The sequence below is a fragment of the Rattus norvegicus genome, chromosome 3, assembly GCF_021556685.1.
Source record: "Rattus norvegicus strain SHRSP/BbbUtx chromosome 3, alternate assembly SHRSP_T2T, whole genome shotgun sequence".
Lineage (NCBI taxonomy): Eukaryota > Metazoa > Chordata > Mammalia > Rodentia > Muridae > Rattus > Rattus norvegicus.
This window is the reverse complement of record NC_141536.1, coordinates 58,905,752-58,917,498: the sequence shown is the minus strand read 5'-3', so window position 1 is coordinate 58,917,498 and position 11,747 is coordinate 58,905,752.

Here is an 11,747-nt window from a genome sequence, read left to right as displayed (position 1 = left end):
TACAGTCTCTAAAACAAGCTCAGCTGTTTAAAAACACACACTTCTGAGTCAGCTACTGACTGAATAGTGGCTTCATTCTCACAATACCAGCAAGACTGGTTATTTTTAAAAAGATGTGACAATGGCATCAAAGCTACTTGTTTTTTCAGTCTGTCTAGAAATACTCAGTAAAATACTTCTAGATAAAAAAAATATATATACTTGTGTTTCCTCCGCAGTGACTCACTTGGCAGGGAATAGGCAGGCGTATAAGCAGAGCAAAACTGGACATGCATTGATGAGCATTTGAAGTTGTTGATGAATATGTGGAGATTCACTATTCTCAGTTCCCACTTTTACATATGTTTTAAGTTTTCTACTTTAAGAAAAGAATGTTTTAGCACAGGCTTAGAGTGCTAGCTGCTCTGGAGGTGGAGGAAGGAAGATCACAAGTTCAAGGTCAGTCTGAGCAACTTAATAAGACCCTCTCTCAAAATAAAACCTATAAAGAGGGGGAAGAGGGTGTATCCTAGTGGTGAACACTTGCCTGGCATAAAACCCTGGGCTCAAGCTCCGGTGTTGATGAAAGAGGAAGGAAGAGAGGGAGGGAGGGAGGGAGGGAGTGAGGGAGGGAGGAAGGGAGGGAGGGAGGGAGAAAAGGATGGAGGGAGAGAAGGACGGAGGGAGGGAGGAAGGAAGGAGGAAAAGAGGGAGGGAAGGAGGGAAGGAAGGGGGAGGGAGGGAAGAAAGGATGGAAAAAAGGAGGGGAGGAGAGAGGAAAAGGAAAGAAGGAAGGACACTGAAAGAGAAGGAAACGCTAATAACTCTGGTTTTTATTATTATATACAGCATATATTGAATTATCACATTACATCCCATAAACATATACAACTATTAGACCTCAATAAGAAAACTTTTAGTAAAGAAAGCTTAGTTGTTTTTTAAAAAACTGCCACAGTTGAACTCTTCCAGAATAGAGAGTAGGACAAGTAGCCAGACACTTGGGGGGAGGGGATGAATGTCACAAGAACATTAGCGTCAGTAAGAGATGAGGATGCGTCTCTGGATCTACTCCACGAGATGGTGAATAATTATTAACAGCAAGTTATCATTCTAAAGTTGCTCCCAAGGTCCAGGTGTTCTCACCACAAAAAGGCTTGTATTTTAAGTGACTGATAGGAGAATGAACTTGCTTTAACCGTTTCATACTGTGTCCATAAGCCATCGTGTTACTTTGAACCCTAGCGATAACCACAGCTAGAATCTATCAGCTCCGAACAAAATGATGTAATGTTTTGAGAGAACAAATGCCAAGCACGATGGGTACCCGCACTGTGACCTGCCGACAGACTGGCGCGTGTTGCAGTGCTTGTTCTAACTTGTTTTCCTTTGCTGGGATGCATACCACCACCACAGGCAGCTTAGGAAACGCAACGGGAGCCCGGACTCAAACACAGACCGCGGAGCTTGCTTTCAGGTGTGTGGTCAGCTACAGCGTTCATGCAGCCCAAGCCTACCTGCCTAAGGATGGTACAGCCCACGGTGGGTCCCCCTCCATCCGTTAGCAAATGAGAGCCCCTCTTTCTGGGAAACTCTAGGTTTCATCATGTTGGCAGCTAAGGATTACAACAGTACATCTTTGGAGTGGCTTCAGTTGTTAATTAGCCAAACTTAAATTATTCAAACAAAATAATGTTAGTGCCCCACATCCCAGGGAGAAAAAGAGAGTTCTCACTTTATGACTTTATGTATTCTTCCTTTTCCTCCTCCTCTTCCCCCTCCTCCTCCTCCCCCTCCTCCTCCTCCCCCTCCTCCTCCTCCCCCTCCTCCTCCCCCTCCTCCTCCTCCTCCTCCTCTTCCTCCTCCTCCTCCTCCTCCTCCTCCTCCTCCCCCTCCTCCTTCTTACTGAGATGGGTTCATGTAGCCTAGGCAGACTCGAACTTTCTATATAGCTGAAGCTGGTCTTGAACTTCTGCCGTTCCTAGCAGCATCCACTGGGATTACAGGCATGTGCCACCACACCTGGCTTCATTTTTCATATTCTGGTTTGGTTTGGTTTGGGTTTTGATTATTTTGAGACATAGGGTTTCTTTGTGCAGTCTCATCTGTCCAAGAATTTCATCTATAGCCCAGGCTGGCCTTGAACTCAGAGGTCCTCCTGCCTCTGCCTCCTGAGTATTAGAATTAGAGGTGGGTGCCACCACCATCCAGCTGGCTATTTTCACATCCTTGAGAATATATTCCGCAACGTTTGATCACATGAGTATACACATAAGGCCTTTTAAAAGAGTGTTTGAGTAAGCACAGGATGATCCAGCTTTAGTTTAATTCTGTTAGGAACCATCACTGATGAATATAAGATAGGCCTTTATCTTATAGGCACATTTATTTACCAGAAAGCACACAGCTTAATCACAGCCCCTCTGTGAGGATTTTTCATGTCACCCTAACATACTTGCAGTTTTTATTGATCCTTTGAAAATATAGCTGAATTTTCACCTTAATATAAAAAAGACACAATAAAATAAAAACTAACTGATAGCTTCTTCATCATTGTTTATTTAAGCCTTTCAAATTGAAATTGCTTAGATAGATTTTCCTTGGGGGCTATTATAGTGCTGTCTCAGATCCACAGAGAAAAACAGAATTTCAGAGCATGAAAAGAAAAAAAGCAAGATTGGTGTCTTTATTTATTCTTGTATCATCTCATTGAGATATGAGTAAAAATAGTTATGCTATAGACATATGCAACAAATTTTTCAAAATATATTAAAATTGTGACAGGTTTTTAATACCACCTCTCTGTAACTTTTAACCTTCATTTTTTCAAAAGTTTTAAGTTTTATGGCAACAACTAGTATGTTCAGTCTCTAAAAGTTGAACCCATTGATTTTCCACACAATTTCAACACTGGCTAGTAGTTCCTTCTGTCATGGTAATTCTTATAGCATTTTCAGATTCATCTAAGGCTTGAGTCAGTTTCAATGTGTTTGTTTTGTTCTGTCTCCCTTTGGTTTTTTCCTGTATTGCTCAGGATGGCCTTGAACAACTTAGTATGTAGCCTAGGATGGTCTCTGGAACGAGACACCAACCATGACCAAGGCAACGTTTAAAAGAAGGCATTTATCTGGGGGCTTGTTTTAGAGTGTTAGTCCATGGTCATCATGGTAGGGAGCTTGGAAGCACGCAGACAGGCATGAGGCTGAGAGTTCTATATCATGGTCTACAGAGAGCACACAGAGAGACACCTCAAAGCCTACCCCCCCCCACCGTGACTCACCTGCTTCAACAAGGCCATACCTCCTAATCCTTCCCAAACAATTTCACTAACTGGGGACCAAGCATTCAAACGTATGAGCCTACGGGGACCATTCTCATTCAAACCCACTGCAGTTTCAGACTGTAAGACTCCTGCTTTAACCTTCAAAAAACAGAATCACAGCTGTGTGCCACCTAGCCTGACTTTGCCATCCTTCCTCCCTCCGCCACTCATTCTCTCTCAGACAGGGTATCAAGTAGTCCAGACTAACCTTAAACTCTCTGTGTAACAAAAGATGGCCTTGAATTTCTGAGCTCCTGATCTACCTGCGTCCACCTCCCACACTTGGTGCTAAGGATCAAACCCAGGTCCTTGAGACTGCTAGAGAAGTACTTTGCCAGTTGAGCTATTTCCTTATCTCGCAGGAGCTATATTTAACATTTATTAGCATGTTTTATTTTATGTTAAGCGTGTGTGTGTGTGTGTGTGTGTGTGTGTGTGTGTGTGTGTGCCAAAAGCATGCAAGTGCCCAGAGGCCAGAAGATATTGATATGCAGTGGAGTTATAGGTGACTGTGAACTGCCTGATTTGGGTGCTAGAAACCAAACTGGGTCCTCTGGAAGAGCAACAAGTACTCTAACCACTGAGCATTACTCCCTGCCAGCATGTGCTTACATGATTACTGATGTTTTGAATTTGTGAGGAAGAAAAATAAGAAAGTTTACATTTACTTTGGTTTTGTCTTCTGGGCTGGCTTCCTGGCCATCTAACCTGTACAGGTACACATGGCCCAACATTCACGATAGACCCACACTTGGTTTGCTGCTTTGAGGGTGTCATTTTGAAAGTGCTAAGTGAAGTTTTCAGAAAACATGTCCATCCACCAGTCCTTGTGCATATACTATTTGTGTGCAAACTCTCTTCCTCCTTCCCTCTCTCCCTCTCTTCCACACCCCCCACCTCTATCCCTCCCTCTTTTCCCTCCCTTCTTCTGTACTGGGACCAGACTTAGGGCTTTGTGTGTGCTAGACACGTGTTCTACAATTAAGCTTCATCCTCAGGACTCATTTTACTTTTAAGTCCAATTAGAGTCTTCTTAAATTGCCCAGGCTGGTCTTGAACTTCTCCTGTATCTGCCTCCTGAATAGCTGGGATTACAGACCTGTAGGCCCAGGCCCAGATGCATGTAATATTTCTGGTGCTGCATGAACATAGCACTTCCAGCGAGAGAGTCAGGAAGGCTCAAAGCAGGTCCAAGGCAAGCATTTTATAACATCTACAAAGTGGAAGAAGGATGCACCAAGAGGGGAATTAAAAACCTGTTGTTAGAGTTTTTCCTTTTCCTCTCCAGAGTTTTGATAAGAGCAAAATAAATATGCATATTTGGATTGCAAGATATAAAAAGCATAGCTCCTGAGGTTATGCACACAGGTTAAACATTTTACTTGCATCCAACCTTGGGGTCTCACTATGTAAAGATGAATGGTAAAAATCATGACAACCATTTAAATTAAATTTTTTAAAGTTTACTTAGAGAAGTTTTAAGTTAAAAAAGCCCTCAAAATAAAGAACAAAAATAAAATAAAATAAAACAAGAAAGCATTGTAAGGCAAGTGAAAGACGAGAAGAATTTTTTATATGTTAGTAATTTTAAGTTACTTTCCCCTATGTTTAAACAGGCACTTCACAGGGACTGATGTATAGTGTATCTGTCTGTCCCGGGAATCCTACAGGAAGCCCTTGTCTCCCACCCTGAAGTCATTAGTTCATCTTGGCAGCCGAGGTCTGGATGCTTAAGGAACATCTTTATTTTGGCAAATGGGCAGAGCGGCAACAGAAGTAGCAAAAGGAGCCGGCCTTCGAGCAGGTGTGGTGAAATGCTTAGGCGGGCGGCCGGGCTTCCTTCGCTACACTGTGGAACACAGCTGTGGATTTCTCACACCGCAGAGCTGTGGTCAAGTACGGTAAATATTTTCCCTTCTCACGTCTTACAAAAGCTCCAGACTCCCCTGGGTTGCCTGACTCTGGACTTTCTGTTTCTCTTGGATCTGGAAGAGATGGCTGACTAATCAGAAGCCACTGTTAATTTAGTTAGTTCTATTGGCATTGTGTATGATGGGCCGGCTTCAGAATTTTTGAATAAATATTTTTGGGGTGCCAGTTTTATCTATGAGAACCACTGTGCCATGCACTAGAGGCAAGGGAAAATAGAAAGAGTTCCCACTTTCTAGGAGGTGAATTTGGATGATCATCCAGAGGGAATTTTGCGTACAGCCAAAATGGGATGGCCATTGGATGAGGGGAAAGATCTTTGGAGATTCTTTTCACGGGTATTAGAAAAAGCTCTGTGTTTCGTAAAACATAAATCATTCCCTAATGGCAAACTGAACCGGTTAAGTTAACTGGAAGTGCTACTAGACGGATACATTGTTGCTGCAGGAAATGGCAATAAGGGATGGAACTGACTCATTTGGGAGAGCAAATGCTCCTGTGGTTCAAAAGAAGAGAAAGGGAAAGGAACGGAACTGTTATTCTTGTGAGTTGAATTTCAGTTTTCCTGATTTGTAAAACCAAGTGTGAAGATGCTGTTTAGCAGAATTGGACCAAAATGCAAGTCCCCAAGTCCCAAATCTGCGATTTGGGGAATTCCATTGACAATGATCAAAACCATTGCTCGAGGTGTGCCGGGCTGCAGCCAAGCTCCAGAGTCCACTCATCCCTCACTCCGAAGTCCTTCGTTTTCAACTTTCATTCACTCTTCATTCTCGGCATCAACATTAAGAGCACTTGTGATGAGCTCCTGATACTAGGCGCCTGAGAGTCGTGCATTTGCTCTGATTATAAAAGCGTTCCTAAAAATGATTGAAAGTGTATTTAAAGCCCTTCGATGTCGGAAGACAAATTCTGAGGGACTTGTTTTCTAGAGACACTTGCAGGGGCTTTACTGCTAGTGATCTCCGATTGCTGCGTGCTTGTCTGCTCCTTCCTTCCTCCTCACAGCCGTGCCGGGGATTTTTAACTGAGAGAAAGTCAAACATTAAGCGACATTTCTCAGCTTACAGTACAGCCTGTGTTTTATGTCTATATTTTACGTAGTACAAAAATATGCATATATCTTTATTTCTTGTTGGCTGGATTGCAGTCGGGACAGGTAGCCTTCAGTGGCTATTTTAGACACTAGAGACTGAAAACCAGAAAGACAGCAGGAGCTCAGCTCCCTGGTGACTTCAATTACTACCTGCCTCTAGAGTTCTACCTGAAAGAAAACGGAAACTCCATCTTGGCTCTTGTAGCCATATCTAATTTTAACTAATGAGAGATTACTATTAATCCCTGGTTCGTTCATTGTCTAAGTGAATTTGGACTTAATACTTACACTTTTTTCCTATACCCTAAAAATTATTGGACTGGAACAATTACTTAAATAATTGAATGAGAAGAAAACATGCTGTCCTTCCAGAGGGCATAAGTTCCCAGCACCCACATCAGTCTTCTCACAACCACCTGTAACTTCAGCTCTAGAGAATCTGATGCCCTCCTCTGGCCTCTGGGGACGCCTGTACTTGTATGCACATATTCTCATATTCACATACAGGCACACACATAATTACAAATAAATAAATCTCTTCCTTTTTACTCCTTTAAAAACGAATTTTTTAAAATTATGCGTATGTGTGAGTGCCTATATGTATGTCTGCGTGCCGTGTGTGTGTCTGTTACCTATGGAAGTAAGAAGAGGGCATGAGAGTCACAGACGTTTGGGAGCCACCATGTGAGTGCTAGGAATCAAACCTGGGTTCTGTGCCAGAGCAGTAAGTGCTCTTAAGTACTGAGTCATCTCTCCAGCTTTACTTCTCCCAGCAAGTCCTTAAGAAAAAATGATCTCTTACACGATCCCTCCTAGCCAATTGTATTAATAAAAATGAATTAAACAAAATAGCAGCTGTAAATAGGAGCCTAACAGCAAGGAAGATCAGTTACTAGTCTGTCAATATGTATCCAACCCCCACTCCCACACCACCCCACCCCCGGAGCTGAGGACCAAACCAAGGGCCTTGTGCTTGCTAGGCAAGTGCTCTACCACTGAGCTAAATCCCCAACCCCAATATGTATCCATTTTAATTTTAACTACCACACCCATCCTAGCCTCAAACTCTGGAGCCTCAGTTTCCTAAGCATTGGGATTACAAATTTGTACCACCACACCGAGCTAAACTGCTTTCTAGTCCTGTTGATCCCCGTAATACTACAATTTTACTAGGAAAAAAGAAGAGAAAAGAAACATTAAGACCTCTGGTTCTACTTGGAGCCTGGAACAAGTGTAATGGAAAAGTCAATTTCCTTCCTAAGTAAGCTTGGGTTAATATTTCCTGAGGTGGCCCCTGACGGCGTCACTGGGACAGGGGAAACTGGAGCTGGCAAAGGTACACGCCAATCCAAAGGAGGAAGTGAGAGCAAACTAAGAGAGGAGTTGAAAGGCTCCAGAACAGTGGAGTGAGGACACCAACCCGGGCTAGTGTTACAGTCAGCATGGGGGGAGGGGAGGGTCTACATACTAGTACCCTATAGTCAGGAACAAGGGAAAGGCACCAGCAGATTAAAAATAGTCAAACTGTGGGAAAAGTCCTCCAAATATGGATAAACCTGTCAGTTATGAAATATATAAATAGATGTCACTGGGGCTGGAGAGATGGCTCAGCACCCCCATGGCAGCTCACAACTATCTCAATTCCAGTGCCAGGGGATCCCACACCTTCTTCTGTGTGGGCAGTGCATACAGGTAGGGCACAGATATATATGCAGACAAAGCACCCACCTGCATAAAAGTAAATAATATTTTAAAGAAATAGGTCTTACTGTGTCAAAACAAATTTTTTCAAACATCTTTTGGTGTAGTTTTATTTTTAATCATTGATATAGCTGTTTAGTTTGAATGCAAGGGGCTCTGTGTGGAAGGTGCAATATTATTACCAAGTGACCAACATAAAAACTACTATCTCCTAGAAACTCTCCTCAGTTCTCTTGCACAGAATTGATCCCACCATGAAGAGGAAGACATGGGCATGGTCTGGTTAAAGGCAAGGAAGCTTGTGTGTCAGTCAGAGCCCCAGACGAAAGCAGGCGGCGTACTCCAGATAGGATAATCTGAGTTTGAATGTGTGAGCCAGTTAGCAAGGCCCAGGACTGTAGCGCCCTCAGACTGTTTGCACTTGGCAGTTGACACGGGGTATAGAGAAGTTACTGGGATCGGAAGGCACAGAGGCTGTACACCAAGGTCTGTGGCCGTGACACAGTCAGCCGATGAAATCTCTGAAAGGAAAGCGGAAAAATAATAACCAGCCCTCCCTGGGCAATACCAATGAAAAGCTAAAGGGCAATACCAATGAAAAGCCTTTGATGCTGGCTGGCTCTGTGCGCGCGCGTGGGGATCCGCTCAGACAGCCAGACAGAGAATGGTGGGTGTGGATTCCAGGGGCAAAAAGGGAGCCTTCTACCACAGTTTACTCCTTCCGTGTGAAGACCTCTCCTCGCTGGTGAAAAGGCCTTCCTTCTAGAGTTAATCCTTACACAAGCTAACATGGAAACTCACAAACAAATCGAATTACAGAGCCTGGGACCTAAATTGTAGTTTCATTCTGCTGTGTGGTACCGGGCACAGTCAGCTTTCTATATGTAGGCGTCTTTGCTTGTCTGCTCGCCACCGTCTCCTAAGAATAATGTGAGGATATTTGATACTTGATGGTATGTTAACCTGCTTCAAGAAAAAAAAATTGTAATTACTTCCTTCAATAGCTTAATAACCAGGAACTTCTCTGGTTCTCTTATTATTCATTTCTCTCTGTGCTTCACCTGATATTGAACTCTGCCTCGTGGGCATTCGGTGAACGCCTCTGTGGTTTAATTCCATGTTTGTCACATCTATTGCTCGACTCTGTAAAAGCTAATCTTTCGATTTTTGATTGAGTTTCCCCAATGATACCTTTCATAACTTATCAGAATTTTTTGAGAGAGAAAATTATTCACAGGTACACTTCAAAACCTCCTTGCAATTCAATACAGGAAGCAACAGCAGACGTCTCTTATTAGAGCTGCGGCTGTGGTACTGAATGAGGCTAGGGATGCTCGCTGTGGTTTAGATCTCAAATGTGTGCTCACGGCGGTTGGTGGCCAGCCTGTGGTGCTACTGGGGTCTAGTGAGGCCTGTAAGGGGTGGGGTTTAGGCAAAGGAAATTAGGTCCTATTCCCTGGAAGAATTCCCTCCTTTCCCCTCCCATACCACCCTGTCCCTCCCTTACAACCCTAACAATGAGTTGAGTAACTTCCCAATGACTGAAAAGTACTCCTCAGCCTCAGGCTTCAGGACTTACAGACTCCGTAGGACTCTGAAATGTGAGGACTGAACACAGGTCAAACCCTCTGACTCACCTACACTTTCCCCAATCAAAAGTAGGCTAGCGCTCTCAAAAGTAGTAGTATGGCTTCATCAAAACATCACATGACTCTACATCGCATGACACGGCCAGAGATCTCCACTTCGGGAAGGAAGAAGAAAAGTAGAGAAAAATAAAAACAGTTTGGCTGGGCGTGGGGGGCTGGTGATCAAATTTTGTCACCCATCAATCACTGAGTTAGTCCAAGTGTTACTACAGTAACTGAGAGTTCTACCTCTTCCTTTGATGGCTGCTGGAAGAAGATTGGCTCCCACGTAATTAGCTCCCACAGTGCTCACTTCCTCCTACAAGGCCACACCTCCCAATAGTGCCGCTCCCTGAGCCAAACATATTCAAACCACCACAGTCTGCAAAACCTAAAGCCGGGCCTCCGACTGAAGGGGGAAGCTATGAGAGGGATTTCTTCCCTCTGTTTTCTAAGGCTCCTGTAATACCCTTTCATTGCACTGGCTATCTAGTATTATGGAGCAGACTGCTCCTAAACCACAGAGGCTTAGGCAGGAAGCATGTGTTTTCTCAGTCTTCTGTGTAGAATCTGGACAGACAGCGTTATCTGATGCTCCAGCTTCAAGACCTAGGGTGTGCCCCTTTCTAGATGGACCCTGGAAAGAACTGAATGGACTCTTCCTCCATAGGTGTCATGTTGAGACACATTTCTTCTCTCATCCAGCTTACTGCGTTCCCTGTCACTCTGCCTCTCCATAGGGCAGCTTAAAACAAGGCAGCTGGTTTTCACCAGGGTGAGCACGTGTGTGTGTGTGTGTGTGTGTGTGTGTGTGTGTGTGTGTGTGTGTGTGAGAGAGAGAGAGAGAGAGAGAGAGAGAGAGAGAGAGAGCCAAACAATGGAAGCCAGAGTTTGTACAAACACAAACTGGCCATGCCAGTTACCAGGCCTTTGCATGGGTTCTGAAGATCCCAATCCCAGTCTTCATGCCTGCACAGCAAACGCTTTAGCACTGAGCTGAAGACAGATCTTTAAACTCTGCAGGCATCTTCGGTCACACAGTCTTTTATCCCAGTTTGCCGTTAAAACAGGACGAGAGCCCCCAGAGCCGATGAGAACACCGTTAAAGCTGTTTCTGTGGCCCTCTGAAATTGGGACTTCTCCCTTAGCAAGCATGGCTCACGTGGATATGTGATTCCAAGCCAATTATTCCCCATCCTCAAACCAAATGACATATCTCGAACCAAGGGGGTTTTCATTTTAGGTCATTTTACTCTCATGGAAAAAAGAAATTTGTTTCCGTTTTTAAAATCCTGCTGCCTCTTTCCCCCTACAGTGGGAATATGGGAAGTTTATTTTTTCCAGCCCTATCATAGATTAAAAAAAAAAAAGTACACATATTGAGTGGGGCACACTTTTAATCCAAACACTTGGGGGAGGAGAGGCAAACTCTGTGATTTTGAAGAAAACCTGGTCTACACAGGGAGCTCCGGGACAGTCAGGAGCACGCAGAGAGACCCTGTCTCCAAACAACAAAAACAAGGGGAAAAAAAAAACCCAAAACAAAAGAAAAAGCCCACATCCTAATCTCCAGGATTTGTAAATATGTTATGTTACAGAGTGAAGAGAAATTCAATTTGTAGATCTAATTATGATTGTCAATCAGCTGACCCTAAAATAAGAAAGTCCAGCCTGGTGGGGACCATAAATCCAATTACAGGGGTGATGGGAGGAAAGGAGCTTCAAAAACATAAGGCCAGCCTAGCAAATGACTGGGACTCCTGTCTTAAAATAAAAAGTAGAAGGTGGATAAAGATGTCCACCCTTAGGGTGAGGTGTGCCTCAGTGATAGAGAGCTTGCCTACCATGCCCAGGGCCCTAGGTTCAGTTCCTAGTACCACACGTGTCAGGGGAAAAGGAGGGACAAAGAGGCTCCTGGATTTTCTCTTTGCAGGCGCCTGTGAAAATGGAAGCAAATGATAGAAGAATCAGAGTCTAAGGGATGTCGGTGTGAGTAGGAAAGACTCATGAGCTGTTCTGCTTTGAAGGAGGAAGGGACCGGGAAGAAACGCAAAACCTCAGGAAGCTGAAGGGAGAAGCTGAAGGCGCAAGA